This window comes from Lepus europaeus, chromosome 9 (assembly GCF_033115175.1).
Source record: "Lepus europaeus isolate LE1 chromosome 9, mLepTim1.pri, whole genome shotgun sequence".
NCBI classification, from domain to species: Eukaryota; Metazoa; Chordata; class Mammalia; order Lagomorpha; family Leporidae; genus Lepus; species Lepus europaeus.
Genome location: NC_084835.1, coordinates 90,994,103 through 91,009,669, shown reverse-complemented (window position 1 = coordinate 91,009,669; position 15,567 = coordinate 90,994,103). Strand labels below are relative to the sequence as shown.

General features: G+C 38.7%; 1 pseudogene; it reads left to right on the top strand.

Annotated features, from left to right (window-relative positions):
- The window catches only part of LOC133766358 (60 kDa heat shock protein, mitochondrial-like), a 40,909-nt pseudogene that overhangs the window by 481 nt on the left and 24,861 nt on the right, over nt 1–15,567 (top strand).

The window sequence follows — 15,567 nt, the reverse complement described above, 5'->3', positions numbered from 1 at the left end:
CTTGGATATTAATTCCACATAAAGCTGCCTGTATATTTAACTCATAATGAAAGCAGTAAAAAGCAAAGTCATGAAATACAGAATATATGAGAGCAAAACTAGAAAAATGCAAGAAATTCAATTATGTACACTTCTTAAAAGTTAACAGCCTCTAAAATTCAGTCTTAACTTAAAACTCTGCAGTACCTGAGTCCCCAGTGCCTGCCTCTATGATCCAACACACATCTCACTCCTCCCAAGACTTTGTTCTCCTTTTTCTCAAGGCCTCCTTTCTTTTGTGCTGCCCATGAAGGCTCCACTGTCAAAACAAGGTATTTCATGGGGACTTGCAGTCTTGATCTTTTTGGCTATCATAGTGGGAGGGGGGATACCTTTCCTTCCTCCCTCCCTCCCTCCCTCCCGCCTTTCTTTCTTTCTTTCTTTCTTTCTTTCTTTCTTTCTTTCTTTCTTTCTTTCTTTCTTTCTTTCTTTCTTTCTTTCTCTTTCTTTTATTCCTTTTCCTTTTTCAATAAAAAATGTTTTTATACCCAGGAGCAAATAAATAGTTCTGAACTACTGATAAACACTGTTTCAGTGAAAAGAAAGATGTCTACATATATGCAATAGTACAAATTCAGTGTGAGAACAGCTGTTTCAATGGCTAGAGATAAAAATCACTTACCCGTTCCCCCTTCCCACAAAGCAAACCAAGAGGATGTCCATAGGGAAAATGTCTAACTCTAAAGCTCTTCCCTCATGCACAAGGGCGTGGTATCTTTTTAAGTAGAAAACAAATGCCAGGTCTCCCCCCAATGGAGATTCTCTCAACACTAACTGGTGGCAAGACTTCTGCAGATGAAGACACAAAACCACACACACCTACAGACATACACACTCATACCCACAGACATTCAGACTTCTGTCCAGTACCCATAGAGTTATTCCCCAGTGCCTGGTCCTCTAACTTCAGGGTTCAAAGGCAAAAGGATAGGCAGCAGGAGAGGGAAGGATCTAACCCTAAGGGAAGAGCTCCTCCCTGACCCACATCCTGCTGGGAAAGAGGACTTCAATCAGGCATGTTCTTCGGGGGGCCCAGGGTGAGGGCAGAAAAGGCTGGCACTCCAGGGCACTCCTGGCCCTATCGAATCTCTCACATCTGGCTCTGGGAACGCTGAACTTCCCCCCACCCCCACCACGCCAGGTCCCCAGTTCTTGAAAGCACTGGAGTTGTGTGCCCCTCTCCTCCATATCCTCCTGAAAGACTTCTTAATGAATGAAAGGCAAACAGGATGTGACTCAGGAAGTGTCTGGGTTGCTAGAATGGACAAAAGTAGTCCTTGCTGCCTCTCGTTCCAGAAGGAGGACAACAGTGCCTAGCCTAAAAAAAACTCTCCTCCTCTGGACTAAGTTAAATTGAGATAATTCAGTCTTATCTCAGTATTTTAAAAAATCACCAGTTTAATCGTACCACTTGTCAAGAAACTGATAAAAGAAGTTACAGCAGAGGAACAACTAAGCTTCCCATTCCCTTCAGCTGATCAAAGCAAAAAAAAAAATTGCTTCCTTGGGTGCCAAAATTGAACACTTCAATGTTTTACTGCCCAGTAAATAAAAGCTGTTTTCAAAAGTCAGATAATTAGGTGTCAAAGGATGTGTTCATGTATATCTGAAGAAATCACTGGGAAACACCATCCTCCTCCCACCAAATCCCACATACATACACTTACATGAAAGGAAAATTTCCTCCAGAACATTATATGAAGGATGCCCCAGAAACAGGGACAAAGACATGTTAGTGAACTTTTGTCAGTTATTATTTTTAAAAAAGTTAAGAAAATGAATTTCAGGAAAAGACAGGCTTCTGGTAACATGTGACTCACAAGAAAGGGAGTGGCCATTTTCTATCAACCATTATCTTTCTTATAATGTACAAAGATTAACAGGGCCTCCATTGTCTACCATAAGTTTATTGCCACAGAAGATGCAACACAGTGTTAATCACACCTTCCTTTCCTGATAGCATTATGAAGAGACCAGCACCAAGAACCTTCACGCTCCTAGCAGAAAGAATATTGCATGAAAACCTTGCATTCGGAATCTTTAATATTTCAAAATTGTGCTCAAACCATGTGAATATAGAAGTTGTGTGATTTCAATGTAATTTTTTAAAGATTTATTTATTTTATTTGACAGGCAGAGTTACAGAGAAGTCAAAGGCAGATAGAGAGGTCCTGCATCTGCTGGTTCACTCTCATATGGCCGCAATGGCTAGAGCTGTACCGATCCAAAATCAGGAACCAGGAGCTTCTTCTGGGTCTCCCATGTGGGTGCAGGGGCCCAAGCACTTGGGCCATCCTCCACTGCTTTCCTAGGCCACAACAGAGAGCCAGATCAGAAGTGGAGCTGTGAGGCCTCGAACCAGCGCCCATATGGGAATCTGGCACTACAGCAGGTAGCCTTACCTGCTATACCACAGTGCCAGCTCCTTCAATATAATTTTTCTTCCTATTTTTCTATTTCTATCATGTTTTGTTGTATGTTGTCATTTTCAGGCTTGCTTCTAGCATCTAGCCATACAATGACCCCTTGTGGCTTTTTGCTTGTTTGTTTGTTATTGTTGAAAAAGTCCTGTTGATGTGACCCCTGCATTCCTTTCGAGTTTTAGGAATCCTCATTAAAAGAGAAAATGGTCTAACTCTTGGATGAAACTTAATAACCCAAGGAAGTTTTCCCCAGAGCCTGTATAGGTTATCGGCCCCCACACACACTCACAGAGACATTCTTTTATACCCCAATCTTCCTTGTTCATCATGGTTTGTCAAGACTGATATTCTGCCTGCTTTCAGCACCATCTTAGAGCAATGCCTGGGACACAGTCAGCAGTCAATGTTTGCTGAATTCACATAAAGTATATCATTCATCCCAATATAATCTAAATCTTAATTTCACTTCTCATTGGAAATTCTCTAATCGAATTTCTATATTGAAAATATTTATGTTTTCATATGAATGATTTCATCCTAGAAAAACTTAATACAAACTACATGTTAATATAATTCTAAAGCTAATACTCGTTTTCTAGTAAATTTTGTCTAAAATTAAATGACATTTTAAAAATAAATATTTCAATTCACCTTCATTTAACTATTAGCCAAAGATAAAAACTATTCTAAGAGAATAAAGAAATTGCAGATAGTAGACCTCAAATGGGCTAATAATATTGATTCTCTGTGTGCGGTAGGACTCTGACCTGTAAGCACAGTGTTTTAGAAGAAAATCATGCCCTCTCACCCAGTCCAGCCATCCCTTGGAATGCTGGCTTCAAAGGCCAAGGGTGTGAAGACAGTCCTTTAACTAAGACTTCAACCAGGGTTTGAAATCTTTAGTGATCAATCATAGGCATCTGCCAGTGTTCATTAGCCTCATTCCAGGAAGACCCCACATGGAGAAGAGAGGATACAGTATGGAGAAGACAGAGTCTACTAGCTTGGCACAAGCTTCACAAGCCTTCCTGAGGTTCAGAAGTTTTCCAATGAGGTAAATTCTTCCCCAGGCTTGCAGTTTGTAGCACCATCCTTAATTACATTTTTTTTTAACCACATAAGAACTGATGGGAATTTTTCCAACAGCTGGGAAGTTATATTTGTCCAGGCATAAACCCTGTATAACACTATAATGAGAAGAGGAGAGCCTATTTACTCAGTTGACCAGAACCAGCATTTACTTTACTGAGCCCTAATAATGATTAAGAAAACAAGACTTGACTCAGAAGTTGTTCTTCCTAATAGAACCATAATACCGGTGAGGCCAGCACTCATCATTTATATCTGAGCCTCCAGGACATTTCTGTTTTTTTTTCTCAGTAAAAGGGAAAATAATACAAAAATAATGGTTATAACTGTTAACTATGGCTTATAATAGTCATAATCTCAGAGAATTTGATCATTAACACAGTTAATGTCTAGTTTGTGAGTATGTTAACTTTTCTCTTCTCCATCCTGGGATACACAATTAGCAAGCCAGTCATTAAATACAAGTAATGACTAATTATTCCAAGATTAAAAGCTTAAATATAAATAAAAATGAGATTGAAACTCTTTAAATTAATGGGTTAATGTGTCTTCTCCTTACCATGGTTGTACTGTATATTATATTATTATGAACAGTGTTATTTCTAAAGAGGATATGGCTGTCTCCGAGTGGGATTCATTTTATGTCTGCAGCAGATGTTTAATCTACCACATATTGGATACAATTTTACAAGCCCCTCTACTTCCCCTTAATGGGATCTCCTTAACTCACATATTCCTTGGGTCTTTGGGGAGTCATTTTGAGGTGTACAGATTCGTGCTTTGCTATTTCTACTTTGCCCTCATTTTCCAATTTTTAAAGCTTTTTTTCTTGGTTTGCTAATATCAGGAACACAAATACACAGACATTTCTGCCACATTATCAATTTCATTATTGCCAGTTAATATTGATTCTACATAAGCTTGGCCCATAACTATCTCACTAGAACTATATATTATTCTTGGACATAATTTTATTATTTCAAAGTGATTTCATGTCTAGTCACATAAATACTAACTCATATGTCTCCCCTGATTCACAAAGTGTGTCCAAGATAGATAGAAATTCTGAGATTTATATTAGCTCCATTTTTTAAACAAGAAAGCCAAGGTAAAGAGAGGTCATATGAACTGCCTGAGGCCACACAGCAGGTTTCTGTTAAAGTGAAGGTTGGGTGTAAGCGGTACAGTGGAAGGAGCCCTAGGCTGGGATCAAGGGACCTGATTCTTTTCCCAGTTCTGTCAAGCTAGAAATATGTGTAAACTTTGAAGACTCCAGCTTTCTAGATTGCAGCTTCATCATGAGTGAAATAAAGGTTTTAAACTTGATAACCTCTAAGGTTTCCTCCAGTTCTGGTCTCTTAATTCACAGATCTGTCTGGTCCTACACGGTAAAGCAGTTCAGTTAAAAAAAAAAAAAAACATTGACAGAACTCACTTGTATAAAAGAAAGGTGAACTGAATTAATTGAGGACAAGTTTATGGAAAAGGAAAAACATGACTTGTGTCCTAAATGATAAGTTCGGGGCATTTTTGGTAAAGAGGGTACTTAAGCATAGTTAAGACAACAGGAAAAATCTACAAATAAAGACAATTATATAAGATAATGAAGAAACATCAAAATTATATGTGAGTATTTTACACTTATGCACGGCTTCAGAAAAAAGAAGATTATCAATACCTATTTTTTGACAGTCTGTGGCATTTCTTTCTTGAATCATGATTTCTATGGAAATTTTAATGAATATTTCTTACCCTTTCTTCTTTTCTGTACCAGAATTTTAGCAGGGCAGTCTAGAGCTTTGAGCTCTATGACCTTGTTCAAAGCCAAACTGGATCATTCAAATGAAGCCCCTATCTCATTCTAAGATGCCACACATCTCATTCTAAGATGCCACATATGCTCAAATTCTGCCTGCCAGACAAACACAGGCATGCACATGGACACATCTCTTTTTCTTATTTTTTCAGGGAAATTCAGGACATAAGCAGATGGATGGAGTAAAAGTTTGGATCAGATATGACACTGTCACCTGGCTAAGTCACATTAAAAAAGTTACCAAAGGGGCAGGCTCTGTGGCATAGTGGGTAAGGCCACTGCCTGCAGTGCTGACATCCCATATGGCCGCTGGTTCGAGTCACAGCTGCTCTACTTCCTATCCAGCTATGGCCTGGGAAAGCAGTAGAAAATGGCCCAAGTCCTTGGGCCCCTGACCCATGTGGGAGAACTGGAAGAAGCTCCTGACTCCTGGCTTTGGATCAGCACAGCTCTAGCCATCAATTCTCTCTCTCTCTCTCTCTCTCTCTCTCTCTCCCTCCCCCGCACCCCCTCCCTCCCTCCCTCTCTTGCTCTCTTTCTCTCCCTCTCACTCTCTTCTTCTCACTCTCTCTCTCTGCCTCTGTGTAACTCTTTCAAATAAATAAATAAATCTTTAAAAGAAAAAAAAGAAAAGAAACGAAGACTATTTCTCAACAGTTGAGACAAGGGCTGTTCAAAGTCACCACATCTTGAAGTATTAATTTCACATCTGTAGATTACCTTTTAAAAAAATAAAAATAAAGAAAAATAAAATGAATTTTAAAAAAAGAAAGTTACTAAAAATTGAAAGGATCCAACTAGTTTTTAATTTATTTAATCAACACTGATAAATTCTTTCCCATACTTGGTCACTGATATCAGGCCTTGGTGTGATTATATCATGCTATATTAATACACTACTTTATGGCTTGCAACACTCTTTTCATCTGGCACAAAGCTCTGCAAAATTGGTAGGATTAGAGTCAGGATTCTCAGTTTTTAGATGAATTCCTCAAAAAAAAAAAAAGTTGGATGCTGCTATGGTTTGAATATGGTGTCCACTCCAAAATTCATGTGGAGAATTAGTCCCCGTGCTGGCATTAAGAGGTGGGAGTGGAGGTGAAACATTTGAGGGAATGATTAAGTCATGAGGGCTCTTCCATCCTAAAGGGGTTAATGCCCTAACACATAATGTTTCAAGGAGGGTTTGTCTCTTTTTTCTTTCTTCTATGTGAAAATGCCACTGTAGAAAGATACTACTGGAATAGGTATCTCACCAGATACCAAAGCCAAGTGCCTTGATCTTGGATTTGCTGGCCTCCAGAACTGTAAGAAATAAATGTCCATTCTTTGTAAATTACTGTTCTGTCATACAGTAGTATATATAGTTAGCATATCTGTATTAATATCATATTAATATGAGAATTATGTTATAGTAATTATCATGCATTTGCTGTTACCCTGAGAACCTAATGTATTAATAATCTCCTTTCAGTATGCATGGCAAGAACACAAGAGTATTACAATAAATAATATCTCACAAAAAAAGAAAGTTCATATGCAGCAGACATTTAGCTAGCATTTAACATGTCAGTTATGGTGGCTGCATCCAATATTGGAGCACTGAACTCCAGCTCCTGACCCCAGCCTGCTGCTCATGCAGATCCTGGAAAGCAGCAAGTGATGGCTCAAATAGCTGGGCTCCTCCTTTTAGGAGACCTGGATTGAGTTCCTAGCTCCTGGCTTCAGTTCAACTCAACTTGTCATTATAGGCACCTGGGGATTTTAATCTCTCTCTCTCTCTCTCTCTCTCTCTCTCTGTCTCTTTCTCTCTCCCGCCCTCCTTCCCTCCCTCCATTCCTTTCTCCCTCCTTCAAGTAGACATAAGAATTTAATAAATCTTCATATTCTCTTGTTGCCCCAACATCCCCAGAAACAGGCTATGATAACCCCTCCCAGATTGCCAGGTGCACCAGCATGATCAGGTTTGCCCTACCCCAAGTTCTTGTCCTCCCCTGATGCAGATCCAATAACACCCAAACAAAACAGAGAAACCTCCTGGTACACTATTTCCTGTGTACTACAGCCTAATCCCCAATGAAGGCATTGACTCAGACTCTCTCTAGTTCTGTTCCGATATGTCTGGTCAAGTGCATTCCCTTGGCTCTCCTCCTGGGTGAGCCCTCTCAGCATGATTCTGTCTCTGAGGCCTGTGAGTTTTATAAGTCTTGCTTGTTTTCTTGATCCTCTTCTCTGCCTCCTCTTATGACCACACCTGACCAACATCTCTGAGAATACAGAACATAGAGCCACATACATGTTTTATCATCATTGATATAGAAGGAATCTAGCCAAAAGGATTAGTTCTTTCATGAAATTTCTTTTTTTTTTTTTAACAGAATCTCCAACATTGGAAATCGTTGATGGCAGGATTCTATGGAATATGGATTTCAGGATTTGGATTCTAAACCTTTGTATGTGATTTAAAAGGTCCGATATGTACACTCTGTGCTGGACAGGGGATCTACAAAAGCTGTTCCAAGGAATTAAAGAGCTTTCAACAAAAGCTTCAACATCAGGAATTCCTGAATAAGCCATTCAGAGAAAGATCCTCTTCAGATAAGTTGCAGCTTAAATGGAGGGGACCTTACCAGGAGCTCCTGAGCATGACTACCTCAGTAAAATTAGGATTAAATGTCTACCTCTTAAACCTTCACAGGTGAACTCAAAAGACAGACCTGATTTTTCCTGTAAGCCAATCAGAGACTTTATGTACCTCTTCAAAGCAAAAAGGTAAGTAAATCTTTTGATTTCATCACATCAAGACTGCAGCACCTTAAGGCAGACATGCTGTGCCTGCCTCCTCTTTTGATTCTCTCTAGGAACTTTATTGACAATAAAACTCCTTGACAGGTTCTTCTATTACATTTCTCTATGCTCAAGCTAATCAGGTTTATAATCTACATAAGGATAGCCTTTCCATCAAAAAGGACACCCATTCACTATTGGTTTTGTTCCAATTTTGCTTATACTAACTAATAAACTTATATGTTTCAGAACTCAATTTCTGGGAATAACTGACAATGCAGGGGACACAGTCATTGGCAATGACCAGAATGCTCCAGCTCATAAAGTAAATTTTTTAGATAAGATAGGCAGAGGCTTCCAGACCCAGGACAGGCAGTGCCTGTGCTACACCCCTAATAAGCAGGAAGCAACTATAGAAGATATGATGATTCTACGCCCTTAAACATCCCTTAGGATTAAGGGAATGGAGTCTCTGAGGGGGGATGATATAGGCAGACAGATAGGATAAATTTGATTAGATTTGTGAGCTGGGAGACCACGCCTTCACCATGCCCCTGTGTGATCTCATCCCTCTAACTGACCCCACCTGTATGCCTGCATGCCCACCTACCAATCAGGCTATATGACCACTCCCCTTTGGAAGTGGATAAAAGGCCAGGAACATAGTGGGCCTGGCCATTTTTTTCCTCACAGCCCTGGATCCCCTTGTTGCCCTGGGCCTTTGGGGCATGTGGCCTTTCGGGCCACCTGTGCACTTTGCCTTCACTTCACTGCCTGTGATAGACTGCTAGTAGCTGCTCATAACCAAACGCTCACTGCATGTGGCTCCTGGTCTGCTCTCTGCTTGGTATGGACCCCAACTTAATTTCTCCCTTAAAGCCCTCACCTTCCTATGCATTTCTCTCACTAAATAAAAGCTTAAAAAAAACTTTAAAAAAAAGAATTTCAATAGATACAAAATCACACTTTTAAATTGCACTTCTAGCTGATCTAAAAGAAATGCTCAAATGCGTTTCTAATGAGGCGATCCTGACGAAATCTGTGCTTTTTTAAACAGTTGAGCTGGAATAGTACTAAATCATTATAATATTGTTGAATTTTAACTTAAAGGGAACTGAAAACTATCTTAATACTATTATTATGTTGATGTGTTTAGTTCTTACAACTAAAAAATTAGTCTATGACTGACGAGGTGGGATGGTTTCTGAGAATCATGGGATAAAATGGGGACAACAAAAAGGTAAAATTGACAAGATGAGAAAATCTTGTTGCAACTTAAAAAAGAGAAGTGATTAATGCCCCTGACATATTAATAGCCTCTAGAGTAGATGAGGAAAGCCTAACACCCTTATAGAAAAGCGAACTAAAGAAATAGACAGCCATAGAATCAGAAACCCAAATGTATCCTAACCATATAAAAAGACACTCAACCTTGCTTGTGAGAGAAATGCATATTAAAACCACAATGGGGACAGCCAAGTAGGGTCAGCAACATTGCAGGCAGAACTGTAAATTTCTTGTTAGAGATGCCCCCTGCCTTTACCTGGCCAGCTCTCCTCCCAGGCCAGCCAAGTAATGAAAGTCAACAGAGTGCCTTCCCCTAGGAGGTTCACACCTCCCTTAGGATATACCCCATGTGAAGAGATAGATAGGTCTGGGCCTCTTAACTTACAAGGCCTAAAGCCCACCAGATTATTATCAAGCCCCTTCTATCAGGTTCTATTTGCCTCTCAATCAGAAAAATTAATTGTAGCTTAGACAGCACCTTTCTTAGCTCCTCTAATAATGACTTTGTCCTTTGTTCTAGACCCTGTCTAGTCCACTTGGGCCTCATTCCTTTGTAATCATAACCTCTACTCTACCACCAATGGCTCTACTCCCAACCTGTGTGTACTGATGGTCCTCTTCCCCACTTAATGCTGTATAATTGTTCAGACCTGGTTAAGGCCACTCTTAGGATCATTGGTTACTATCCTCAACCTGTCTTTTATGACCTTGTCTAAATATGATCAGAGTCGGGGAACTTGGAAGGCTTCCATAGCCTTGGCAACTCATGACGACAGCCTAGGATGGTTACTGGCGCCATAAACTAGAGTGTCAATTTGTTGGGTCAACAACAGGAGCCACTGTGCGCTTGCTCCTGATGTGGGATCTCTGTCCTTAATGTACTGTACATTTTGATTTAAAGCTATAACTAGTACTCAAACAGTATGTTTCACTTTGTGTTTCTATGTGGGTGCAAACTGTTGAAGTATTTATACTAAATTGATCTTCTGTATATAAATAGAATTGAAAATGAATCTTGATGTGAATGGAAAGGGAGAGGGAGCGGGAGAGGGGAGGGTTGCGGGTGGGAGGGAAATTATGGGAAGGCGAAGCCATTGTAATCCATAAGCTGTATACTGGAAATTTATATTCATTAAATAAAAGTTAAAAAAAAAAACCACAATGATACGTTATTTGTCACATATAAGATTAGCAAAAATCCGAAGCTGGTAGCATATTCTTTAAGTAAGGCTGTGAGGAAACAATTACTTTCCTATATTTCTGGTGGAAATGGAAAGTAACACAACCATGACAGAAGAGAATTTAGCAAATTTCAACTCAGCAATTCCAATCCCAGGAATTCATAACAAAGTTCATCGGCAAAAATACAATAAGGCAGATAAACAAGTTATCCATTTCTAGACTGTTTATAATAGCAAGAGAAAAGATGCAAGGCTAAAGTCCACCAATAGGACACTACTTGAATGAACTATGGTACAGCCACACAAAGGAGTACCCTGTTGCTATGAAAAATAATGAGATGCTGCGGCGCCGGCACTCCAGGTTCTAGTCCCTGTTGGAGCACCAGTTCTGTCCCGGTTGCTACTCTTCCAGGCCAGCTCTCTGCTATGGCCCGGGAGGGCAGTGGAGGATGGCCCAGGTGCTTGGGCCCTGCACCCACATGGGAGACCAGGAGGAAGCTCCTGGCTCCTGGCTTCGGATTGGCTCTGCGCACCGGCCGTAGCGGCCATTTGGAGGGTGAACCAACGGAAGGCTTTTCTCTCTGTCTCTCTCACTAACTCTGCCTGACCAAAAAAAATAAATAAATAATGAGAATCACCTTCAGGTGTTACTGCAGAGTGATATCAAGAAAATATTGTAAGAAAAAAAACAAGGTGAAGGAAAGTGTGTCCAAGTTTATATATTAAATTATGGAGTGCAAATATATAAATATATGTAACACGTGTCATACATATATATTATATATAATCTAGTTATAACTTTGAAATTTAATAATATTCTTTAAATGTTACTTCTTATAAGAGAGACAAAATCAGATGAAAGGGACAGAAAAAGAAGCCAAACTTCTTAAAATGTAGTTTGTTTTGAAGACTTGACTTTGAAACAGTGGCAAATATTCTCTGTATTAGTACAACAAATTAAAAAATTTTTAAAGTAATTCCTAAAAATTGGAAACACAAACTAAACAATGAGCCAACATGCATGTCAAGATGATATTATAATGACATAGGAAGGAAATACTCAGATTTTAAAACCTAATAGTTTCACCATATGTCCCTTTTGGGATGTATCCTAAAGATAAAAAACCACAAATATTAAAACACCTTAAATTGTAATCAAAGTTTTATGTCCAGACTATTATTAATATGATATAAAATGAAACTAAGGACGCTTAGTATGGAAGAAGAGAAAATTTTGCTTTATAACTTTGTCAAACCAATGCTTAAGAATACTTGGGGCCAGCGCCATGGCTCACTTGGTTAATCCTCCGCCTGCGGCGCCGGCATCCCATATGAGCACTGAGTTCTAGTCTCAGTTGCTCCTCTTCCAGTCCAGCTCACTGTTGTGGCCTGGAAAGGCAGTAGAGGATGACCCAGGTGCTTAGGCCCCTGCACCCGAATGGGAGACCAGGAGGAAGCACCTGGCTCCTGGCTTCAGATCAGCATAGTTCCGGCCATAGCGGCCATTTGGGAGGTGAACCAATGGAGGGAAGACCTTTCTCTCTGTCTCTCTCTTCATTGTCTAACTCTGTCAAATAAATAAATAAAAAAAGAATGCTACACTACTATAGTTTTATGATTTGTGATTATTTTAAAATGTACTGTATATGGGTGAAATTATCATTTGTCTACTCTGTTATTATTTATTACCATTATCTATATTCCCACTTTTTTCTTTTTACTCATTAAACTTATTTTTTGAAGCATTAGGCTTCAAAATTTAAAGTGTAAATTTAATTTACATTAAATTTAAATGTAAATTTAAAATATGTTATCTCAAAAACAAAAAAAAAAAAGAGAAACAAAGGGAGAAGAAAAGATGGTGGAAGGGGGAGGAGGGAGGAAGAGAAGGAGGAAGAGAACAATATTATGTTCTTAGAATTGTACCTATAAATCACATTGAATTTATAAAATAATTAAAATTAATTTTTTTTGACAGGCAGATTGGATAGTGAGAGAGAGAGGCAGAGAGAAAGGTCTTCCTTTTTTCCTTTGGTTCACCCTCCAGTGGCCGCTGCGGCCGGTGCATCTCGCTGATCCGAAGCCAGGAGCCAGGTGCTTCTCCTGGTCTCCCATGTGGGTGCAGGGCCCAAGCACTTGGGCCATCCTCCACTGCCTTCCCGGGCCATAGCAGAGAGCTGGCCTGGAAGAGGGGCAACCGGGATAGAATCTGGCGCCCCAACCGGGACTAGAACCCGGTGTGCCGGCGCCGCAAGGCGGAGGATTAGCCTGTTAAGCCACTGCGCCGGGCATAAAATTAAATCTTTTTAAAAAAAGAAATCACAGATGTAAAATGAAGGAAGTTACACAAAATTTCCTATTTCTGAATTTGAATAGCTGCATCAATAGTTTAAACATATTTCCACCTCTGTCCTCAGAAAGAGCCTAAACAGAATAATGAATCTTCTAGCAATAAGTGCCTTTAGTACCCAGATTCTAGCCTCTAACTACTATTTCCCACTAAAAGGGAACAAAGATCCTAGGAAAATATGTTTATTTTAGGTTTGGAAAAAGAGATGTACCACATGGGACCAGAAAAAAAGTCATCAAAAATATCAAGAACATTATCAAATATACAAAAGGTCTTGTCAAAGGGACACAGAAACCAACTAAAGAGTTCCTCACTGGCCAACATTAAGTCATTCTGAGCATCAATAACAATGATAATTGGAATTGATTAAAATATATCTATATGTTTAAATCAATGAGCTCATAATGATATTTTTATAAAACTAATTAGAATTCAATAGAAGTTTGAGTCATTATTTTTTTAAGAATTTATCTTATTTGAAAGGTAAACTTACAGAGAGAGAGAGGGAGACACAGACAGAGATCTTTCATCCGCTGATTCGCTACTCAAATTGCCACAATGGCCAAGGCTGGGCCAGACCAAAGCCAGGAGCCAGGAGCTTCTTCCAGGTTATCCCACATGGGTCCAAACACTTGGGCCATTTTTCACTGCTTTCCCAGGAACATTAGTAGAGAGCAGAATCAAAAGTGGAGTGGACAAGACTGGAACAGGTGTCCATAAGGACGCCAGCACCACAAGTGGTGGATTTACCCACTACACCACAAAGCCAGCCCCTGAATCACTATTTTGAAAACTGTTAAATAAATAGAATGAGTTAAGTGTGCCTCCTGCTTACAAACAGTACTACCGGACTACCAGACAGCTAAAAAAGAGGAATTCCTCTATAAATGTACCCTAACTAATATACAAATAAGGTATCTTGCATATTATTGCTGTGAAACCCCAATGAATTAATGGATCAAGACAATAAGCATCAATAGTTACTGACATCATAAAGAGACACAACCAGAGAGTAAATGTCTTCTCATGGAAGAAAACATCACTCTGTAAGAGTTTAACAAAAGTAAAATTGAACCAGTACCCAATCAAGTCTCCTGCATGTCCAATTATCAACTTCAGGAAATATACAAAGGACTCCATCTAGTTCAATCAGCAAAATCTTGACTCTGGAAAAGTTCTACCAGACAGACGATTCAGTTTCTCCTGTGAATAATATGCCAGGAAAATAAAACCAAATAGAAGGATAACCTATTAATTAGAAAGACACTCGTGCCATTTAACTATCCATTACAATGTATGGGTTATATTTGGATATTAATTTAGAGGAAAAAACAAAATTTCTTAAAGTCATTTTATTTTTTTGTATCTTCCTTCTTTTTCTTTTTTTAACTTTTATTTAATAAATATAAATTTCCAAAGTATAGCTTTTGGATTACAGCAGCTTTCCCCCCAAAAAAACTTCCCTTCCACCTGCAACCCTCCCAGCTCCCACTCCCTCTCCCTCTCCCATCCCATTCACATCAAGATTCATTTTCAATTATCTCTTAAAGTTATTTTTTTAAAAAATTACTTATGAAACCACTAAAATTTGAACACTGATTGACTGGTTATGAAATTTAAGAAACAAATTAAATTCTTTTATATGTATAATAATTGTATGGTTATGTTCTTAAAAAGATTATAATTTAAAGATGCATAAAGAAACACAGAAAAGATGATATGATTTATGCAACAAGCAGATCAGAAAATAGATGAAACCGAGTTGTGCATGAATTGATACAATTTGAGCCAAGATGATGTTCATCATAACCATTCTATTTTGATGTTATATTCTAACTTCTATAATAAAATATTTTTCAGATGTGGGAGGTAAGAAGGTAGAATGAGTCAATTTATTGTGATTAATAAAATGTCTACTTTTTAATAACCTATTATTTCACTGCTCAACCAATGGTTTGTGGTCATATGGACTCTACCAGTTTTATAAGATGGAAATATCTGATCTTTTCATGCTTCTATACAAGTCGCTGCCACCAGAAGTCCATGAAAATAAACCTTTGTATTTCTATTTAGTTCCCCAAGCCTTGCACTAAAATACTCTAAAAGTGCACCTGGGACTTCAGGGTCCCTAGAAGCTAAAACTGGCCTTTGTTCAACATTCCTGGTTTCTCTATCAAAGAGGCATTGGTAAAATTGAATTTGAAAGAGTGCTTGAATTTATTTTTACAGTTGACTCACAATGTCTGGCACATACTATGATAAGTACCTAATACTTATAAATATCTGATGAACGAATGAACGAGGGAATGAATGACAGACCATGTATTACAGTGAGTAATAGTATAGATTTTATATTTAGGATACAGGAATTTGAATCCTAGCCTGTCTCCTGGGGAATAATAAAATGAATTCTTATAAGTTGGGTTCTGACATCAATATTACATGATTACATGTATTTAAGGTGCTAACTCACATAAGTATATAGTTAGCACTCAGTAGATAATAGTTAATGCTACAGATTTCTCAGAAAAAATACAACCCTAAAGTTAAATATGTGTACATATATACATATGTGTACATATATACACATATGTG